This window comes from Pogonomyrmex barbatus, unplaced genomic scaffold (genome assembly GCF_055798465.1).
Source record: "Pogonomyrmex barbatus isolate J1 unplaced genomic scaffold, ASM5579846v1 scaffold20, whole genome shotgun sequence".
NCBI classification, from domain to species: Eukaryota; Metazoa; Arthropoda; class Insecta; order Hymenoptera; family Formicidae; genus Pogonomyrmex; species Pogonomyrmex barbatus.
Window position 1 is genome coordinate 735,668 of NW_028297117.1, and position 20,175 is coordinate 755,842.

Consider the following 20,175-nt stretch of genomic DNA (forward strand, 5'->3'; position numbering starts at 1 on the left):
AAATAACTAATAGTGAAAATATTGAAAAAAGCTGATATCACAAAATTGTTAAATGAATTTGTTGTAAATATGTGAACACTCACATTTTTAAAAAAGGATATTACAAAATTGCTGCAAATAAAATAAAATGGTTAAAAATTATTATAATTTTATTATTATTATAATTTTAAGTACAAATATTGGATATACATATAAGATATACATATAGATATATTGCGCAAAATAAAACAAAAAAGTATGATAAAAATTTCAGAAGTATAAAATGTTTTAATTCATCATGGTAATAAAGTATATTTTATGATGGATAATTGTTCGCCCAGATCGAAATCCGTCATCTAGAAGCCGTGAACGGACCAATCACTTGTCACGCTACCTCGAGTACATAGATCGGTGGATGATCTATCTATATCTATGTGATCTATCATATACCTATGTCTTCGCGCACGCGCTCGTTAATTACCGTGCCACATGTCGCGTTCGCGAACATTCCCTTTCGTAATGTTCGATTATCAAGTTTGCACGTTGTATACATTTTTTGTGTAACGAGAGCAATCGTCGATCATATAATAATGAACAGTTTGTCATTTTTTTTCATTTTAATAAAGTTATAGAAATATTATAAGAATAATTATGAAAATATAAGCTATTCAATTCTTTAAATTTGATTTTCTTTAAATTTGATTTTCAAACATATGGTATTTCTAAAAATTTAAATATGATTTTAATTGTGATATACAATTGTGATATATGTGTAATATTTCAATATCTTTTCATAAAGAATTACTGAAGATACAAAAAATTGGATGCATTTCTCATAATATAAAGAAATATATAAAATAATTCATAAGAGAATAAAGACAGAGAAGAAAGAACAATAGAGAAAAAAACAATTTCCTTCAAGTAAAAATTTTTAAAAAACTTTACACTAGACTTTATTAGACTTTAAAATATAAGAGATCAAAAACAATATTTGTTGTTGTTTAATACAATGAAATTTATAATAGTTTTATTTTTTTACAAAATGTTTTGTAAACTACGTATTAAAAACTTAAAATAGATTATTTATTAATTAGGTTTATAATAATTTTACTTCTTTACAAACTATCTTATAAACTATCTATATTTATAAAATTAATTTTAATGCATGCCCTATGTTATTCATTTACACTTTCACATATAAATATGTGCGTGCTCATATACAGCCATCGCATAAATACTCAATATATTTATTTATTCATTTACACAGCATTCGGGCCAGTAGTCAAAATTTTTTTGTAATAAATATTTTGTTATTACAGTTATTACAGTAAACTATTTCTATTTGTAATTATTATTGTCTTATTTTTTTCTATTATTTTCTTCATTGAAATATATTCAATTTTTCGTATATTTTCAATAAGTCTTTATGAAAATATATGTTTTGAAAATTACACAGATATATTACGATTACAAATATATTTCATATATATAATATTCTCTTTATATAAAAGAGTTTTTTGGAAAATTACACATTTAAAAATTAGAAAATATAATTAAAAGATTAAATAGTCTATTTTCACATTTATGTTCTTACTTCTGTGTTATGTTGTATTGTAGTATATGTTATTCAATCAATATATGACTTGGAACTTTATGATTTTTCAGTATTTCAGTTTATCAGTATTTCAGTATTCAGTATTTAATTTTATTTAATTTAACTTCGTGATATCAATTCTTTCTTTGTTTAAATATGTTGTATATACGATAATATATACAACTATTTTTCAAGTTTTGTTTAGTATTTCTCATGTTAATATTGTTTATTCAATTTTATTTCATATTTAAAAATTCTATAATAGTTCTTATTATAGTATTTCTTAGATGCAAATGTATCTTATTTAATTTTATTTAACTAAGAGCACTTTATTAAATGGATAATCTTTAGATGGATGATCTTCTTATTTATAATATTTTTATGATAGATTTCAAAATAATATAATTCAAAACAATTTTGCACACTTAAAATAACATTATTTTGCATAACAATATTTCACAATGGCGCATGAATTTAGCTCTCTTTTACTTTTCTTTTGAAAAATATAATTATCATTTTCTTTTATAATATACATTAAACATTTTCAAGCAGTAGCTACAACAATTTCTTGTGATAGATTTAAAATAATATTGTTTTAACATCTTCCCATACTTGTTAAAATGAAATCGTTTAACAATTTTTCAGACAAGTACATAAACTTGGTCCTTCACCCTATTTTAAAAAAAAATAATTGGTGAAATTTAAAACATAAAAAAATTGCAATGAGCAATTACAAATGTTATCAATGAATATTTAAGTTTACTCTTTAATTTTATACTAATGAGCTAAAATATTCTCATCTTTTAATATTTTACTGTATTACATTTATTTTATCTTAAAAAACAATAAAATTATTGTTATAATAAATTACGGTACATAGCATCTTTACAAATTCAGAAATCATTATTATTCATAATGCAAAACAATAAACATTGTTCTAGTGGTCTATTTGTAGCATTCTATGTACTAAGTTTTACTGCAGTAAAATTAAAACTTTCTTAATTATAAAACTTTGATAATATACAAAACGCAAAATAATATATTTTTCAAGTCACGAATTCAGCGACATCCTATTTTACAGTAATTTATTTTATATTTCATATTTATTTTATATTTTAATATAATATAAAATAATAATATAAATATAAGAATAACGTTTATTATCAATTAGATAGATATTTATTAAATGAGTGATATACGATACAAATATAATGTAAATTTATTGAATATTGTGCATATGAAAAGTAAATATTCTTTCACTCTTATTTTAATGTATTTTAATGTAGATAAATAATTTTTTTAAAAGAAATTATTGACTTAGTTCCAACAATAAAATTAGAATAGATATAAGATTATTAAAAAATTAATATTTACTAATTATTAAGAAATTAATATTATTAAGAAATAGATATAAAGATTTAAATTGCTTGTTTATAATAATTTAATGAAAAAATATAAAAATAATATAAATTTCACTCACAAATTATTGAACTATTTTTTAAGATAATTCTTATGCTGATCATAAATTATTTCATTAAAAATTGATTCGTCAAAAATTGTTTCGTTAAAAAGATATATGATAACATATCATATGATGTAACAAGTGAACACGATTATAATTATAAAATGTCTAGATAATTAAAAATTTGCTTAAATTAAATGCATATTATATATACATATTTTTATATATTTCATATATTTTTTTCTTGCACAATTTAATTAATAAATTGAAGTTTGAAGTTTGAAGTTATTTAAAATGACAAGAAAACATTATAAAATATCGAAATGTTAAACTTACGATTAATAGAGTGATTTCTCATAACTATCTCATCAATGATCTCATGATCATATTTAGTCAATATTATATTCGAGAAATAAGAGATTTGATTGGCTTTATGCATCCATAAAACTTAGTTATTACACACATATAAAAATGAAGGAATGTAGTATATTAATGTATTCTGGTAAATCTTGTAGTATTTTAGACAATTATTAAAATGTGACGCTGCGAATATATTTCTGCAACAAATAAAAAAATAAAATTATAAAAAGTGGCGAAAGTATGAAAGAAGGCACTTTTTCTTACAAAATATACATGCTTTGTAAATATTTATCGATAATAAATATTATTAATGGAATGAATTTTTCAAAGAAAAATTATAAATATATTTTTATTCTTTTTGTCATTTTTATTACTTTTCGAAATTATATACATGATTAGAACATAATACATATTTTATTGTTATACTTATAGTCTTATGTAAACAGCTATTTTACTAGCCATAAATAGACAAAAGAAATATTTTTATTATAATCTAAATTCTTTTAGCATTTTTTATAATATATAAATATCTGAAAGAATTTATAATAAGAAAGTAATTATAACAGATATAGATTGGATATACATTTGTGAATGAATGTGTCTTCAATATTTAGCATTCTGTAGTGTAATATCATGTAAGAAAGACATCCTATGATGTTTCGAAGGAAACTGAAGCTTTTTTTATTGCCAAGAAAAACAAGTCAGAACTGCGTTTGCGCAAGCATATGCTTGGTCAGCAAATATAGTAAGGAAATATTATTCTCAATTACAAATTGCTGTAATTCAAAGTAATTTACTTTAGCTATATTATGAATACATGATCTTATTGAAAAAATATAATCGACTTTTTTGTACAGTTCTATATCATCATGTGAATGTATATACATCACTTTAAATTGACAAAATTTCGAATAATATAATGCGATCATTTAAAGATTTCTTTCATATAATGTCGCAGTTCTCGTGCAAGACCCATGCGCTCCACGAGCGCTATTACAAGATCTATCGTATTATTTTTAAAATACTTGGCCTATGGCCTTATCAACAGTCATATCTCACACGGCTACACAATTTATTGTTTGCTAGTATTTTATTGACATCTATTATTGCTCAGGTACGTTGGGCCATATTTATATAAATTTTTTGAAAATAATTAATCACTGAATTTCTTTAAATATACATTTTATACCTTTTTTTTACTAATGTCTTCTCATTTTTTTCTTCTAATATAATATACAATATTTTAATAATAGTTTATATAGTTTTTTTATATAACTGTTTATAAATGAAATAATCTTACCTCTCTATTAAAATGAAATGTATTTCACCATGTACGAGATATATTTTGCTACATAGAAATTATAATTATTATATTATATTATATTATATTATATTATATTATATTATTATATTATATTATTATATTATATTATTATATTATATTATATGTTTTAAAATATGTATATTCTAAATTATTTCTAGCTGCTGGCATTTGTTACAAGGCAATATGACGCAAATCTTTTTTTTGAGATTATCACATTTGTCTTCCCTCCTATGTACGTCATAATAAAATATATTATTTTCATCATTCAGGCAGATGACGTAAGAAAAATTATTAAGAAAAATTACTTATTTGAGTATTTAATTGCAACATATATTAGGTAAATTGTATTCTATTTAATCATTAATAAATTAAAATACTTAACAAATAGTTAAAACAATTATTGGACCAAATCAAAGATGATTGGAATTCATTGAAGGATAAATTAGAAATTAATATCATAGAAGAATATGCTTACGACATGAGACTATTCATAGTAGCTATAACGTGTAAGAATATAAATTACTGTAATATATTTTATAATAATTACATAATTATCTTTTCTAATTATTTTTTATTATGATAGAAAAATTGGGTAAGGTAAAAATTTTTTAATATCTTGAAATAAAAATTCATGTTATTTGATTTAAATTAAAGTTTCCAAATGTACATAATTATTTTAATTAATAATTAAGTGTCAAGTTAATAATAATAATTAAGTGTTATTATTTTAGTGTTTACCTGTTTTGCTCTATTTTTTTGTATAATATTTGAATCTTTGCCGTTAATACTTGATGTTGTATTACCATTAAACGAATCACGGCAATTTCATTCTGTGACCATCACGGAATATTTTATCAATGAAGAAAAATATATTTATTATATAGTATTACACGAGTTACTAACTGGCATAATAGGAACAATCTTATTGATCGGCATTCTTTTATTAATTGTAATGTACATGATGCACGCATGTGCACTATTTAAAATAGCAAGGTAATGTGAGATATATAAATATTCTTCCTTAAGTCCTTTTAATGTTAAAGTATACTTAAGTGGATTTACACAGTTATCGAATAGAAAACACAATCGAGAAAAGTGTATTAATGATTCCTAGTCCTAGAAAAGAGAATCTCCTTTACCGGAAGATTGTATATGCAATAGTTATGCATCAAAGGGCTCTTCAGTTAGTATTACGTTTTATTATTATGCTTAATAAATATAATTGCTTAGAAATAATCGTAGTAATCAAGAATTTAAATTTATTAAAAGTAATCGATAATTAAATAATTGAATTAAAACGATATTTCTATCGCATATTAAACATACTGTATCACTATATTTTACTTTATTGCTAAAATTACACTTAGCATAATTTAAATGTTTATTAATTGAAAAATATACAAAGTTAAACATTTAAAAAATAAATATATATCTTAAATGTCGATTTATTTTAGCATCATAAACTTAATAATATAATATCTTTATAATATACAAAATCAGGCTTGCCTCAGCAAACACATAATTAAAAAAGATATACAATAATAAGCATAATACTTCTCGTGGACAGGTAGAACCGATTAAACTGAATAGAAATGTCCTGCGTCATTTTGCGATTTTCGAAATAGTTAATGTTAATTTATAAAGATCTATAAATAATCGTGAATAAAGTCTCAACGTCATATATTCATATATGATTGCAGATCGAAGCGACTTATTTGAAGGAGTACATTATAAATAGATGCTGTCATTTGTAAATCTGAACATCTTGCTTTTAATAATTGTAATGCTAAGCTCTTCTTTCATGTGAATACTCATATTTGCAGATCTATATAAATTAATAATATTTCAACTTTTAATTATTGCGCAAATTATAAAATGATATAGGATTTTTCTATTCAATATAATCTCCTGTACTTGTCGAGAGGTAACACAGGTTCTTACTGAACATCCTATGCATAAGATGTAAAATTAAAGTTGTTACACATCATTATTTTGACAATTAAAAATCAAGATGTCCTCGAAGTGAGAATTTTGAAGTTTCCGTCTAGAAAAAAGTCATATATTAATTTTTATCCAAACGGATAAAATTTTTCAGTCAAACGGCTGAAAGATTTTACATCTGTTTAGTTTTAGGAATAAAAGCCTTAGGAATAAAAGTAACATCTTTAATTTTATACATCCTCTGTGTGTGTGTGTGTGTGTGTGTGTGTGTGTGTGTGTGTGTGTACATTATGTATACACGTATATGTACACACACACACACACACACACACACACACACACACACACACACATGTATATATATATATATATATATATATATATATATATTCTTATATCTAATTTTTTTTAAAGGTATACCGAGTTCGTAATTTCCACTTTTACGACATTACTGAGTGTACTAGTTGTGATCGGTATTAGCTCTTTAAGTCTCACTCTTTTCGAAGTGAGTAATCTTTTCGTTCCTTTAGTTAATCATTAATCATTTATTGATATTTTATCATAGTTTTTCCATCTCCTAACATTAACGGGCAAAACTCTGAAAATAACTATACTCGCTGCATTTATAAGTGTTCAATTTATTTATATGTTCGTTTTTAATTATACCGGACAATTATTAATGAATCATGGCTTACAGCTGTTTCAAACATGGTGGGTATGATATTTTTTTAAGTACTTTCAAAATTATATTTATACAGAGTTTATGAACATATATTATATATATTTATTGTTTAATATACTATACTTTGATATTTTAATATATGATTAATATACAAATTTAACATTAATGTATAACTAATTAATGAGAATATTTATTTCTCATTTTTAACTTTTTTTAATACTTTACTATTTTACGTTTATTTTATCTGGAAAAACATTAAAATAGCAGTTATAATGGACTATAGTACGCAGCACCTTTACAAATACAAAAATTATTATTATTTATAATGCAAAGAGGAAGAATAAATGTTATTTTTATGTACGGCAAAATATTTATTTCATCCTTAGAAGGATTTGCTATGGTAAAATTATATATATATATATAAAATACTTAATTATAGACAAGGATTGAAACTTAATATTTGTGTAATGTATAAAATAATATTTACTTTCCAGCTTGTAAGTACAGCAATATCCTATTTTATGGTGATTTATTCTACACGAAATTAACAAATTTTAAGAAAAAAAATTTATTATCTATTTATGATATGTATGATACTAGTTATGCAGATTTATTAAAGTGATATAAACATATAAAATACATTCATTGAAAATTTTATTGAGTACATTGATTGTATATTTTTTCTGCTCTTGATTCTTTGATGAAGAAATGCTTAGATAACTTTCCAGAAAAAGATATATTTAATTAAATTTAGTGAAATAGATAAATATAAATAAATGAATATATAATCCTGAATATCTTATTTCTCACTATATCGATAATAAAACATCGAAATGATATTTTACACAAAAAGACTATAATTTAAATAATTATTTAGAGTAATAATTTTCTACTGAAAACTATCTAGCAGATATATGAAAATTACAATAATATACGATTGATTGAACATACAATTGATTATATTATTGATATGTAATTTAATATTGCTATTATTATTTGTATATCTCTATTGTATATTTATTTAAATAACTTTAAAGTTAATCCAGAAAAAATTTTTCAAAAATTTGCAGTTTATATTCGATAGAATTGAATTATAGATATTAAAACTTATAGAACTTTAAATTATTCTTTTATGATTAGATTTGTTTAGCATAAGTTTCAGCGGCTAAGATAAGACTGAGGAATTATTCAGTATATCATAAAACGTTCGACTTATTGCGCATGTGTTTCAAGAATAAGGGAAGTAAAAATATAGAGTGATATCTGACAATAAAAAGATGATTTTGTAGCAATTTAGATAATTGACTTTCTTCCCCTGTTCTGTATTTTTCTTAATAACAAAACTCTATCTTTTTATATATAATTTTTGCTTACGAAATAGTTATAGTGATTATCGCATCTATTTTAATATGACTAAATATTTAACGAAAGTATTTTCTGTCATTTGTCCCTTCGATAATTTAAAAAAAAAATGAATTATGAGATGAACAATATGTTACATTAACACGTACTTGGAAACTACTCTTAGTTTCAATCTGTCTTTAGTACATCATGTATCTAATTGAAGAGCATTATTATACAATCAATAAAACTTTTTTAAAAATATTAGGTATTTGGCCTCATGATAGATCACGATTTATATTATTGCAACGATTGTTAATCATATTTTTAACCACTATACATATTGGCATGCAGGTAAAAGTTCATTTATAATATCAACGAAACATGTATAATGCGATTTATGATTCTATTTTAACAAGTCTATTTTAACAAATAACACTGTTTGACAAAAAAATTATTTTTATCTCTCCGAAGTATCATACGTTTCCCGAAAATTTTTCCACATTGAACACATTACCGTTGACAGAATTTGCCTGACTCGTCAGAATTTTGAGTAAATTGAGGTGAAAAGGATCAAAAATGGCATTTTTTATCATTTTCAACATTGTTTATGACAAAAAGAAAACTTGTTTCTTTAAGCGTTAATTTACTTAATTTTCATAAACTAAATACATTAAAATTATTATAATAAATGATAAAATGCTCATTCATCTTATGATGCATTTTTATAATCTATCAATCACCATAATTATTGTTTCTAGTTATCAGTTTTTATTACAATGAAATATAATATGGCTCTTTTTATTAAAATTACGTCGTGTGCTTTTCCTTGTATATTAATTACAATGAAATACTGTGCTTTTATCTGGAAGTCAAAATCTGTAAGTTATTTCTAAAATTGTATTTTTAAGTTATTTCTAAGTTTGAATAAATACTGATTGTAGATTTCACTTGCAAACTTACTTCAATAGACAATAATCAAATAAATATTTAAATGACAGGTACAAAATCTGCACTATCTTATCCGGGAGGATTGGAGGATAATACGAACTGAATTAGAAAGCAAGATTATATTAAAACATGCTCATAACTCTCAAATTTACAATATCTATATATTTTGTAAGGAAACATTTGTTGATTTCTATTACATCTATTTTTATAGTTTATTTAAAAATATTAATACATAAATAATAATTTTAACAAATGCCTACTACTATTAGTTTTACCTTTAATCTATAATATCCAAGAAAAAATTTTCTATATATTGCTTTGATGTGAAATTAAAATATGTATTTTACTCCAATATCATTTTATGGCAAATACATTATAAATATTTAAGAAATTGACTTACTTTATTAGTTCCAAAAATAAAATGCTCTTTTGTTTACAGAAATAAATACTCGGAAATAAATATTCGCGAAAAATGCATAAAATAATTATGTATACTAGTTTAATACATTTAATTATGTCGTGTAAATTTATAAGGTCTTTTGTTTACATACCTTACAGTGAGCATCAATTTTGTAATAATCGGTATAATCATGGTTCAGTTTCTTCCAAATATCCTTGACATTGTTTTACCATTGGATGAACCACGACCACGTAAACCTATTATTATGGCGGAATATTTCGTTTTACATGATAAGTATTTTTATACTAAAATACTGCATGAAATCGTACTTATTGTAATATATACATCAATACTATTTGCGACGTCGTCACAATTGTTAGTATTTAGCTGTCACTCTTTTGGGATGTTCAAAATTACCAGGTACCGATTAAATTATATTGACAACTTAAAATTATAAATTAATCTTGAAAATATTTGCAGTCATCGAATAGAATATTCCATCGAGGATAGCGTACTACATGTACCAAATCCAGGAAAGAAAAGCGCAATTTACAGAAGAATAATGCATGTTGTAATTGCGCATCGTAGAGCTATGGAGTTGGTATCTTATTTATTTCTTTATAACTTCTTGTAATTAGAACATTTTCTCTTTAAAAAAAGCATTTCTTTTCATACTTATTTCTACCGCTTTTCTGTTCTCAATACTTTCAAATACACATATAATATTAAAATAATATTAAATATTAAAAAGAATGAATGTAAAAGATTCAAATCGATTGTACAGTTTAGTGCGTACACATGCCTTTATCTTGGGAATGTAACTTCTTTTTTCTCTTTTCGAGACAATATTTTAATTCCTACTTAAATGTAAAGATTTTATTATTTGTAAAGATTTTACTTTCTACTATTTCTATCATATGCATAATAATTTCTTTATTTAATAGTCTCTTTCTGTAATATTTTTATCGTTTTAAAGCTTTTGCAACATTATGATATCATCATTTAATATACCATATTGCATCATAACTATTGTCGGATTAATATCATTAAGCATCAATTTATATGGAGTAAGTAAAGCTTCAAATAATATGTACTATTACATGCAAATGTCTGAGTATTAATTAGACTGTCTGTGCTGTAATAATTCGTTAAATTTAATTTACAATTACAATCTCATATGTGACAGTTTGTTGAAGCAGTAATAATATCAAAGAACATGGAAAACTTTACAATGTATTTTTTCACCACAACAGGCCATTTAGTTTATATGTTCGTAGCAAATTACATTGGACAGAAAGTTATCGATTACAATAACGAACTTTTCAAATTATCGTAAGTAATCAATCTTATTACTCAGTAATCAAAAATATTTTTTTAAATTATTATTTATAGCCCTTTAAATTAAAAAATTAAAAATTACTTTGCTAATCGTTATACACTGAATTTGTGAAAATAAAAGAATATATAATTCTTTTATTCTTCTCAAATAAGAAATGTAAATAAAACAATTAAGTAGTAATTAAAACAATAAAATTTCATCCATGAAATTCTCGCATGAAATTTGTTATTCATCTCAATATAAGTTTTTTTATATAATCTTATAGTCTTTTTCATAATACGATTTAATAAGATTTTTATCAAAGTAAGATTTTTCAGTCTTAATCAAATTTTTAGATATGATACATCATGGTACTTAATGCCTGTATCATCACAAAAATTAATTTTATTTTTAATGCAAAAAACTGGTAAAGAATTTTATTTCACGATTGGCTCTATGTTCATCGCAAAGTTGGAAAGTTTCGCCACAGTAAGAAATAAGAAAAATAGAAGAATGTAACAAAGTATAAGAATATATAAAAATAAGAATATATAATAAAATTAAATTTCTTTCCAGTTGTTAAATGCTGCGCTGTCTTATGTCGCTGTGATGTACAATTATATGTGTTAATTTATTTTCATTTATTTTTAATTATATATGATTCAATGGCTTTATATTCATAAAAAATTGATGAGTCGCATGTCATAAGATGTTTATAAGAATACAGATCTATTGTTAATACATGCAATTATCTTTTACCTAATTATAAAGTAATCCATAAATAAACTTTTATCTTCCCGTAGAAATATGCACATGATAATATATAAAAAGCAATTTATGTTAATAAATTGTTTTAAAAATATAGTTTTATAAGATCTTCAGAAAGAAGAAAAAGAACATAAGTTATAAATTTTTAATATTATACTTTTAATAAATATATATATATATATATATATATATATACTTAAATTTTTAAACAAAAATAAGATTGTAATTAAATTGTTATATTGAATTAAATTAATGAAACTTATACTTAAAAGATTCATTATTTTTATCGAAATTTTTTATTTAAATCTATATGATTTCTTATCAATTTGTATGATAATCTAATGATGATATTTAATGATAGTTTGTCTAAATATCTGTCTAAATATCTAAATATTTGTCTAAATATGATGTCTAAATATCTTCTCATTGTGAAATAAATAAAATGTGTATAAGAATTTCTATTTAAATTTATGCCCTTTAGCCATTATTGCTTAATTTAAGTATATTTCGTTAAATTATTAATTAATGCATTTAATATTATTTTATCAAGATATACAGTTAACCATTTCTTTTGCATATGTACTTACATATATTTTCTTTATATTAAACGTAACATATGTTATGTTTAATTTATTATTATATGTTATATACACATTATATATACATATGTTATGTTTAATTAATATCATATCATACTTTGTAATTTGATGTAAGACGAGGCATCTGATGTTTTGTTTGCAAACATCAATAATCATTAAGAGATTTGGCTTAAATAAATAATTTTTAAACAAATAAATTTCTTTTGCATATGTACTTACATATATTTTCTTTATATTAAACGTAACATATGTTATGTTGAATTTATTATTATATGTTATATACACATTATATATACATATGTTATGTTTAATTAATATCATATCATACTTTGTAATTTGATGTAAGACGAGGCATCTGATGTTTTTAAAGAAACTGTATCTGTTTAAAAAAAATGTCATGATTGCATCTGCGCAAAAAAATTATTTACACTTAAAAAACATTACTTTCAATTACAAATTGAGGTAATTTAAAATAATATGCTTTTGCGAATATTATACAAAATATCACTGCAATATTAAAATAGTATATTATAGTTATTTTCTTATGACTGTTCTTTTATATCGATCGTTTGAAATTCACAAAATATCCAAGGGAGATAATACAATTTTTACTAGCTTACGAGTATGGCAATATCATATTTTATGGTGATTTATTCTACATATAATAAATAAGGAAAAATTAATTACTAATTGATAATTAATTTTTAAACATCAAGTTTAAATAATTATGCAACACATATACATGAAAAATTTACATTGAACATATTATGTACATTTTTGTATTTTTAACATCTTGTATGCATTATTAATAAAGATATTATAAATAGATAATTTGTTAAAGAGAAAAAAGATATTTGGTCGAATTTAGCAATATAAATGAAATATTATTAAATAAATAAAAAGCCTAATTTATTTGTTGTTGCCATTGCAATATCTATTATATATTCTCTATATTACTTATAGAAATATGTTGATTATAATTATATTGTTATAAATATAAAATATAGATATAAAATATAATAATTTAAAATATGTGTTTTAATCTATATAATTGTATACTTTAAGAAAATATACAATGTAATTTTATTATTATATATATTTATTATATATATTATATATATATATATATATATATATATATTATATATGATATTTTGAGCAAATATATTTAACTAATAGACAATTATATAATTTAACATATCTCTTTTATTACATATATAATTATATATTTCTTTCACTTTTTCCTTTGTTTATACAAATATGATGTAATTGAAAAGTACCCGTATTCTCAAAATAAAGGGGGCAGTATATAACAAATAAATTATTAAAATTCTGTTAAATTTTGAATAAACTATTCGTTATTTCATGATTAGATATTCATTCAGTGTCAACGTTTAACGGTTGAGAAGAGACTGATGTGTTTGTTCGATACATCACAAAACGTACTCGCTACTGCGCATGTGTGAAATACACGTAATAATATGAAACATGTTTTAAAATAAATAAAGAAAGTCTTGCAGCAATTTAGATAATTTATATTTTCTTCTTAATCTTTTTTTTTTCTTTTAGTCTATACGAAAAACATTGATGTAACTATTATAATTCTTTTGAAATGATTTCGAAGCATATTATATATCTATTACAGCGAGTATCATTTACTTAAAAAAATATACTTCATCATTTATCTCATTTCTCAAATAATTTATGGGAAACCCTAGTGATATTATATATAATATGTGCTCCAATATTTCGCTTTTTATGTGCATTTTGTCTTTAGTGCAAGATGCATCTAATCGAAGAACATTATTATACAATTAATAAAATCTTTTTAAAAGTATTTGGCCTCATGATAGATCACAATTAGTATTTTTGCAACCAATGCTGATTATGATTTTAACTATATGTTCTTCTGCAGATAATTATTCATATATCTATAACAATTTAGTTTGTTTATAATCTTATAATATCTCCAGAAAATTTATTTTGTTTCAATAATTTTTTAAAGTATTAATGAAATCATTAAAATTTAAGTTATAATATACAAGTAATATTTTAAAATTGTTTTCTAATTGTTGCAGTGAACATGACGTAATTTTATTATTATATTTTTGACACAATTGCTGTATTTATTAATTTCAGTTACAACAAGATATGATATGGTCCTCAGTTTTCATTACAACAAGATATGATATGGTCCTCTTCATTAAAACAATGTTGCTTTTCCTTCTATAATAATTACGATGAAGTATTGTGTTTTTATTTTTAAATCAAAAACTGTGAGTTACTTCTCGGTTTATTTATACAAGGAGCTATTATAGGTTTCACTTGTGTTAATACAATTAAATCTATTGGTTAAATAAATATTTGAATTAGATAAGAATTCTGCATCATCATATTCAAGACGATTGGAAAATGATGCAAAGTAAATTAGAAAATCATCATACAAAAATATGCTCATAACTGCCAAGTTTACACAATCTTTATCTATTGTAAGACAATATTGTTTTATTAATCTCTATTATATTTATCTATAATATGTTTTAAAAATAGTATTTGTCAGTAATTATGATATTTAAATTACATTTTACACAATATTTCTCATGTTATAAGATTAAATTATGTATTTAATTATGATATATTTATCAAGTTTATCTTTACAGTGTCCTGTTCTTTTTTAATGTTCATTGTAATTATTATTCAATTTCTTCCAGTTATTCTTGGCTTTGTTTTACCATTGGACGAACCTCGACTACGCAAAACTCTTATTACAGTGAAATATTTTATCTGTCAGGATAATTACTTCTATATTAGAATATTCCATTAAATTACTATCATTATTTTTGTTAATGATGTTAGTTATGGCAACACAGCTGTTATTATTAACATATCATTCTTATGGAATATTTAAAATTACCAGGTAACGAATGATTTATATTAGCAATAAGTAATCTTGATTTGATGAATTTGGAAATATTTACAACCATCGAATCAAGCATTCAATCGACGATAGTATGTTACATATATCAAATCGTGAAAAAGAACGCACAATTTGCAAGAAGATTCTCCATATTGTAATTGTACACAATAAAACTATACAGTTAGTGTATTATATTTTTTCTTGATCTTTCTCTCTCTCTCTCTCTCTCTCTCTCTCTCTCTCTCTCTCTCATTTCTTATAACATTCTTTTAAAATGTTAAAATCTTTATTAGCTTTTACATTTCGAGAATATATAATATATAATTCTTTTTTTTTTAAACATCTTAATTTTTGTTTAAGCAAGAAATAATTTCATAAAAATTCCTCAAATTCCTATTATTTGCTAATAATTATTTATAATTAATAATTTTATTATATAAAAGATTCCTATAAATTTAACTTTTCTTTATATTTAAAGGTGATATTTTAATATCATTATTGAATATATACTTCATACTACATATATACTTCATTGAATATATGCTTCATTGTCATCGTTGGAGTATTTTCATTAAGTGTCAATTTATTTAGAATAAATATAATTTGTATCGTTTACTTTTTAATTATAAGCTAATATATATAATATATATCTTGCCAAATATAAATTTATTTCATTGTCATTCAATTAAATTATGATCTTTAATAAACTAATTTGTTCAAACAATAACGGTATCAAGAAACATGGATGAGATATTAATATCCTTTTTTGGGTCATCTAATTTATGTGCATATAGCAAATTATATAGATCAGAAGGTTACCGATTGTAATAACGAAATGTTTAAATGAGTGTAAGTATTACTAATGCTATAACTAATGCTTATATGCAATCATGACAATCAAAGATCGAATATTTAGGAGTTTTATAAACATTCGAATCCTACAAAATCTCGTTTATTAATTTGTATATAAAAATATTTTTATTAGTACTAATTTTTTCATTTTTGTATTATATAAAATTATTATTCACATTTAAACGAAAATGTATATATCTTTGAACAGAAAGATTCTATTTATATTGTATTAAAATTGTTTTCTGATTTAAATAAATTGAAATAAATTTGCGAAATTCTATGGAAATCTTTTTCCTTAATTTTTTTAAGCTGTCTCAAGATAACTTCTTTTTTATCTTTATTTTTAGATATGGTACATCGTGGTATATAATGCCTGTCACATCACAAAAACTGCTTTTATTTTTAATGAATAGAATGAGAAAAGACTTTTACTACATTGGTTTTATTTGTGGCAAAGATAAAAAATTTTGCTAAACTGTACATTAAATGTTCTTTTTAGCTTAATACTACGCTGTCCTATGTTGCTGTGATGTATTCAATTCAATCATGAGAATGAAACTGATAATTTAACATGCAATCAATAAATAAATATTTACCATTCCGTGATTAAATATAAAAGTATAAAGAAACATTGCATTTTTTTTTATAAGATGTTGATCACGTACGGTTTTATTAGAAGAATATCAGTTTTTATGTAATTGTAATTTAAATAATATTTATTTTATAATATGAGATTTATATATATATATAAAATCATATAATAAATTATTTATGTAATGCTAGTAAAATATATTAAAAATATTATTCTATTTTACATTTAAAGCTCTTTGTTCAAAATTATATATGAACTACTGCTTATTTGTTATAACATTATTTATAATAATGATCACTAAATACGCTTTTTGTGGTATAAGAGAAATAAGATATATTATGAAAAAATTCTGTATAAAAATCCTTTCTTCTTGACTCCTATCATTAATTAGAAAATATCAAATTATTAAATAAGATGTTTAAAATAAGATATATTATATTATATTATATATTATATTTTCTAATTACAATATTATTATTAAAAATTATTTGCACTATTATTATATTTCTGTGAATTGAGAGCAAAGTTTCATAGTTTCTTTTCCTTCAATATAATATGTATTCGCAATATATATAGTTTTTATTTTTTATCCATAAAGATATTTAAAAAAAAAAATTTGTTTATAAATCAAATTACGAAAATTAATTATTTGCAAAAGTAGCATTATTGAATATGTTATTTCTATTAAATTATATTATCTATATTTTATGTGAATATTATTGTACTATACTATATTTTACTTTCATATACAGGATATCTTTAACTTTACAATTCAAAATATTATTGCGATTAGTTTTTTAAATATATGGATCAGTTACATATGATAACATATCATATGATGTAATAAGTGAACACGATTATAATTATAAAATGTCTAGATAATTAAAAATTTGCTTAAATTAAATGCATATTATATATACATATTTTTATATATTTCATATATTTTTTTCTTGCACAATTTAATTAATAAATTGAAGTTTGAAGTTATTTAAAATGACAAGAAAACATTATAAAATATCGAAATGTTAAACTTACGATTAATAGAGTGATTTCTCATAACTATCTCATCAATGATCTCATGATCATATTTAGTCAATGTTATATTCGAGGAATAAGAGATTTGATTGGCTTTATGCATCCATAAAACTTAGTTACTATACACATATAAAAATGAAGGAATGTAGTATATTAATGTATTCTGGTAAATCTTGCAGTATTTTAGACAGTTATTAAAATGTGACGCTGCGAATATATTTCTGCAACAAATAAAAAAATAAAATTATAAAAAGTGGCGAAAGTATGAAAGAAGGCACTTTTTCTTACAAAATATACATGCTTTGTAAATATTTAATATCGATAATAAATATTATTAATGAAATGAATTTTTCACAGAAAAATTATAAATATATTTTTATTCTTTTTGTCATTTTTATTACTTTTCAAAATTATATACATGATTAGAACATAATACATATTTTATTGTTATACTTATAGTCTTATGTAAACAGCTATTTTACTAGCCATAAATAGACAAAAGAAATATTTTTATTATAATCTAAATTCTTTTAGCATTTTTTATAATATATAAATATCTGAAAGAATTTATAATAAGAAAGTAATTATAACAGATATAGATTGGATATACATTTGTGAATGAATGTGTCTTAACAATATTTAGCATTCTGTAGTGTAATATCATGTAAGAAAGACCTATGATGATCCTATGATGTTTCGAAGGAAACTGAAGCTTTTTTTATTGCCAAGAAAAACAAGTCAGAACTGCGTTTGCGCAAGCATATGCTTGGTCAGCAAATATAGTAAGGAAATATTATTCTCAATTACAAATTGCTGTAATTCAAAGTAATTTACTTTAGCTATATTATGAATACATGATCTTATTGAAAAAATATAATCGACTTTTTTGTACAGTTCTATATCATCATGTGAATGTATATACATCACTTTAAATTGACAAAATTTCGAATAATATAATGCGATCATTTAAAGATTTCTTTCATATAATGTCGCAGTTCTCGTGCAAGACGCATGCGCTCCACGAGCGCTATTACAAGATCTATCATATTATTTTTAAAATACTTGGCCTATGGCCTTATCAACAGTCATATCTCACACGGCTACACAATTTATTGTTTGCTAGTATTTTATTGACATTTATTATTGCTCAGGTACGTTGAACCATATTTATATAAATTTTTTGAAAATAATTAATCACTGAAATTCTTTAAATATACATTTTATACCTTTTTTTTACTAATATCTTCTCATTTTGTTCTTCTAATATAATATACAATATTTTAATAATAGTTTATATAGTTTTTTTTATATAACTGTTTATAAATGAAATAATCTTACCTCTCTATTAAAATGAAATGTATTTCACTATGTACGAGATATATTTTGCTACATAGAAATTATAATTATTATATTATATTATATTATATTATATTATTATATTATATTATTATATTATATTATTATATTATATTATATGTTTTAAAATATGTATATTCTAAATTGTTTCTAGCTGCTGGCATTTGTTACAAGGCAATATGACGCAAATCTTTTTTTTGAGATTATCACATTTGTCTTTCCTCCTATGTACATCGTAATAAAATATATTATTTTGATCATTCAGGCAGATGACGTAAGCTTATTAAGAAAAATTACTTATTTGAATATTTAATTGCAACATATATTAGATAAATTGTATTCTATCAATCATTAATAAATTAAAATACCTAACAAATAGTTAAAACAATTATTGGAGCAAATCAAAGATGATTGGAATTCATTGAAGGATAAATTAGAAATTAGTATTATAGAAGAATATGCTTACGACATGAGACTATTCGTAGTAGCTATAACGAGTAAGAATATAAATTACTATAATATATTTTATAATTAATATTTAATATTTTATAATAATACTGTAATATTTTATAATAATTACATAATTATCTTTTCTAATTATTTTTTATTATGATAGAAAAATTGGATAAGGTAAAAATGTTTTTAATATTTATGTTTTTAATATCTTGAAATAAAAATTCATGTTATTTGATTCAAATTAAAGT

At 22.2% G+C, this 20,175-nt stretch overlaps 1 protein-coding gene, 1 long non-coding RNA gene and 1 pseudogene across 4 annotated transcripts in view; 2 read left to right on the forward strand and 1 right to left on the reverse strand.

Annotated features, from left to right (window-relative positions):
- The window catches only part of alpha-Man-Ia (alpha-Mannosidase class I a), a 557,932-nt gene that overhangs the window by 382,289 nt on the left and 155,468 nt on the right, over positions 1-20,175 (forward strand). The gene's annotated exons all lie outside the window — the stretch shown is intronic.
- LOC112552243 (uncharacterized) overlaps positions 1-20,175 on the reverse strand; it is a 167,106-nt gene that overhangs the window by 86,960 nt on the left and 59,971 nt on the right. The gene's annotated exons all lie outside the window — the stretch shown is intronic.
- LOC105434096 (uncharacterized) lies at positions 2,729-9,672 on the forward strand (annotated as a pseudogene).